Source organism: Tyto alba, unplaced genomic scaffold, assembly GCF_018691265.1.
Source record: "Tyto alba isolate M040663 unplaced genomic scaffold, T.alba_DEE_v4.0 Super-Scaffold_14, whole genome shotgun sequence".
Taxonomy (NCBI): domain Eukaryota; kingdom Metazoa; phylum Chordata; class Aves; order Strigiformes; family Tytonidae; genus Tyto; species Tyto alba.
The window spans coordinates 18,393,774-18,397,799 of record NW_024881276.1 but is presented as its reverse complement, the minus strand read 5'-3'; the positions used below and the strand labels follow the sequence as shown (position 1 = coordinate 18,397,799).

Below are 4,026 nucleotides of genomic sequence, written 5' to 3'. Positions count from 1 at the left end.
ACCAGCCTAGCTGGGTCTGTGGTTCATAGTTCAGTCATTCATTGGTTCCCCTGTATTGGAAAAATCCAGAAATCTGCTTTATAGAGTGAAATGTTACAGAAATTACAGCTCCTGCAATAGAAATAATAACACAAAGCTAGACGTAAGGGGCCCTCACCAATTTCAGTGGCCAAACTGCTACTTATTTCAGTACGACTGGGAAAAAAAAAAACCACAAATGAGATAGCAACAGAGGAATTATTTACTACACACTATTTAATTTTACACTTAATCAACAAGCATAATTTAATTTATCAGTAGAGAAACAGAGCGAACAAGGAGGTACTTGCTGCAGGGGGGAGGAAGCGACCCCAGGAAGAGAGGAGTCTGCAGGAGGGAAGAAGGAGGGAAGTCCAGCGGGAATGCCAGCACTGGTGCCCACGAAGGGGATAGAAGCTGGGATCCCTCACAGCTACCACAGTTCTCCTGACAAGAAATAGATTAACTTCTTGCTCTCTTTGCAGGACGCAGCAACCTTGACATGCTGCTAGTCTGTGGGATGATATGAAAGACAATAAAAGAAAGGAATGCATTCACTCTAATTGTCAGGGGAAAAAATTAACAAAGAAAAACCAAATAAATTTTTGTGAGTTAAAGATTGTCAGGGGACAGGCCCACTTGAAGGATTGTCCAGGTGGTGCTATTCCCAACAAATCCAATTAATCTGAAGTATTGACATTTATATCCAGGATTATGATGACCTCACGCCAGTAACAATTTGCTGGCAGTGTTAACAATGGTAGAACTGATAATCAGAAACTCCCAGAACACAGATGTCATGTCTACTCCCAGTTAGAAGTACAAGACATTAACAAGCTCACTGATCACTTTAAAAAAGTTCTATAAAGACTATATACATCCATTTGCCTTTTGACTAATGAAATGACCTTGTGGGTTCATTCTCCCCTCCCATTTTCTCCACCTAAGAGTAGCAATTTAGGAGTCTCATTTCCATTACAGATGCTACATAAAAGGAGAGTGCTTGTGGAGAAAACTCCGAATTAGGCGTGCACCCTGGGGAGTGCTCAAAACTAATTTCTGATAAAATATGCTATTTGAGTTATTTTTCCTTTGTAAAGAATCTTATGCAAAACTGTGCTGCAGTTTGGTCACAGGGTACAAGGTCTGTGGTGCCCAACACTTGGCATACTTAGAGAAGCTACAGCAGTGCTGGGTAGAGGCCCAAGTACGAGGTCCACCCAGGAAACTGAACAATCTCAGATAGAGCTATGTGGAATTTTTTAAATGAATAAATCACTCTCTTAAAATGTATCTTTAGATAAATCAAAATAATTTGTCAATGCATGTGTCATCATCTGAGTCTGGTCAGCAGCTAAACACCACACAGCCGCTCACCCACCTTCCCCCCACTTGGGAAGGGGAGGGAATCAGAGGGGCAAAGGGAGACTCGCAGGTGGAGATAAAAACAGTTTAATAACAGTAACAGAACAATACACTGACAGCAATATCAACAGGTAACGTACCATACAGCTGCTCACCACCCACCGACCAACCAACACCCACCTGCTCCCAGCTGGTGATCCCAAACACAAAGGCCCCACAGCCACACTCCCAGAAATGGCAGCCCCTCCTGGCCCACTCCTGCCTTTATATGGTGAGCACAATGTCACATGACATGGACTATCGGCCAATCCGGGCCCAGCCCTCCAGCTGTGCTCCCCCCGCCCCCGCACACAGGTGAGGGCACTGGGACCTGGGGAGCCCCTGGGGTCTCAGGGTGCTGCAGCTCCTCCCGCTGCCAGACCAACGGGAGCTCTAGGCCAGCCCCAACCAGGACAGTGTGCTGGATTTCAGAAGTAGTTTAGCCTTCCACACATCCCCTCCTCCCCAAATAGTACTCCAAATTGTAATTTTTTTAAACCTATTTTTACCTGTTTCTTCAGCCACCATAAGCCTCTATCTGTTTGCAGATTTCAGATTGACTGTGCTGTGGAAATATCAGTTGTTATACTGCAACATATTAGGGAGCTGGGAAAGAGAAGGAAAATTCTCTACAGGCTCACTTTGAAAAAATGTTGAAGTAAATATTCAGTTTGTGTAAAGTATCTGAGGCTCCATACACAAACAGGATGTATACCCCAAAGGAGGGAAGCATTTCAGGGGGAGTTAATGCCTCATCACCTTAGTCATCAGAGACTCAACTATAAGGAATTAATCCTTTGGAAACCAAATTTCATTAGTTCCAGTCCTCATGGAACTAGAAGCTAAATAAGACTTCCCAACTTTTACGTGTCAAATGATGTTTTGAGATTAAGTGGGTCTTTCCCTCTCACCACCCCCGCCATATACACCCCAGGTAAATACCCTGAAAATGAAAGAAAATGTTTCATCTCAAATACAGTCTTCCTTACTTTAGGAATAACACTGAAAAATATTTCTTTAGGGTCACCCAAATCTAATTTTTTCCCATTCTTTATTTCTTTACCATGATTTAAAGTATTTTATTTTTAGAGTTCCAACCAGAAACTAGTGTCCTATTTGCTTTGCCATGGCTAGTGCAGGACAGTATGACTGGTAAAACTTGTCTTTTATCTTGTGTAGTGTCTGTAAAGAAATATTAATTTCCTCCCATGACACTAGACAAGAACTGCTCCTTCTTTCCAAATCCCATGATACAGAAGATGTGGGGAGCACAGCATCACTTCATGTGCAGTCTTCAAATTTGGGCAGGACTGGGACTGATTATAGCTGTTCTGCCATATCCGCCTCCTGTTATCTGGTAGAGAAGATGATGCACTTCAGAACTGCTTTGTAACTAGAGAAATAGAAAGAGGCTGAAGGAAGACAGGAAACTCTGCCTTTTACCTCTGATATGAAACAGAGAAAGGAAAGAACAAATAGTATTGGTGATGAACTGTTTTAAACCCCTTCAAAGGCTAGCAATAGAAATAATGGGGCCTTTTAATGCCTATGTTTTTGCAGATAACACATCATGGCCTTCTACAGGTAGACATAAAGGTGCTCTGAAAATGCTCTCTGTAATCTGGGAACTGTGTGGCTACAGTAGGTCCACCAGCACCCTTAAACTAACAAGCCTGCCTGCTGGAAGGGTCACTGCCACAATGGTGGATGCATGAAGGTGACAGAGGATACAGCTTTGGGCTCGTGACAAAAAAAGGGCAAAGTGGCAACATACCTGTCTGCAAAAAAAGTGTCCTTTGTCACCTTCAGGCAGGCATCATATATCAATCTTAACAGTAATGAGGGGGTTTTATCCTTATCAACGATGGGAACGCTACTCCATGGTCTCACCGCTCTGGAAAAGCAGGAGGAAAGCAAACAGGTAAAGCAGAAAAAAATGGGAAGTAACCATGAAAACAAAGGGTGAGGGGGTTGGAGGGGTGGAGAGGAAATGTCATGTCAGGGTCATCTGAGAAGAACCTGGAGAAACTGAGAAAGGTACTAAAGCATGACACAGCACTAATGGTGGGCAAATGCAGATGCAGGTGTTTCTCCTACAGAAGGGAAAACACTGAAAGGTGACTTTTGTCTCATAAAGTTATTTAAAGGAGACAAGGCAATAAAGGAATGAAAAGCACTGTGCTGTAATGTGGCCTAAACTGGGTATCTTTTTTTTGTTTGTTTTATTTAAGAAAGGGTATTTCTGAATTTTTATTTCCTAATCAGGGAATGTCATGGTTCCCTGGCAAATCCATGAAATATGAATTTGCCAAGCTCAGTGATTATTTTAATAGATGGACTGAAAACTTTTCAGTCATACATTAAAGAAGGAAAAGAAGTGTACTAAAGGAATTTTTCCTCCAACTCTTTTACTTAGTAGACATAAATTCAATGTTTTGTGTCAGTTTGAATAAAAAAGCCATATACTGTCTGAATCAAACTCATGTTCTCTTTCAAATGCTGAGGGGTTTTCTTATGAAAAGTATCTATATCTGTGAAGCCTGAATACTTTTCCATACTTTGACTACAGCAAATGCAGAAAGCCATACAGATCCAGTATATCAG

At 42.0% G+C, this 4,026-nt stretch overlaps 1 long non-coding RNA gene across 1 annotated transcript; it reads right to left on the bottom strand.

The window, feature by feature from the left end:
* Nucleotides 1–237: 237 nt before the first annotated feature.
* LOC116965687 lies at nt 238–1,603 on the bottom strand. The gene is made up of 2 exons (XR_004409563.2): nt 1,564–1,603; nt 238–531 (listed from the first exon to the last, which is right to left on the bottom strand). It is a non-coding gene; the product is annotated as an uncharacterized LOC116965687 (long non-coding RNA).
* Between the last annotated feature and the right edge of the window lie 2,423 nt (nt 1,604–4,026).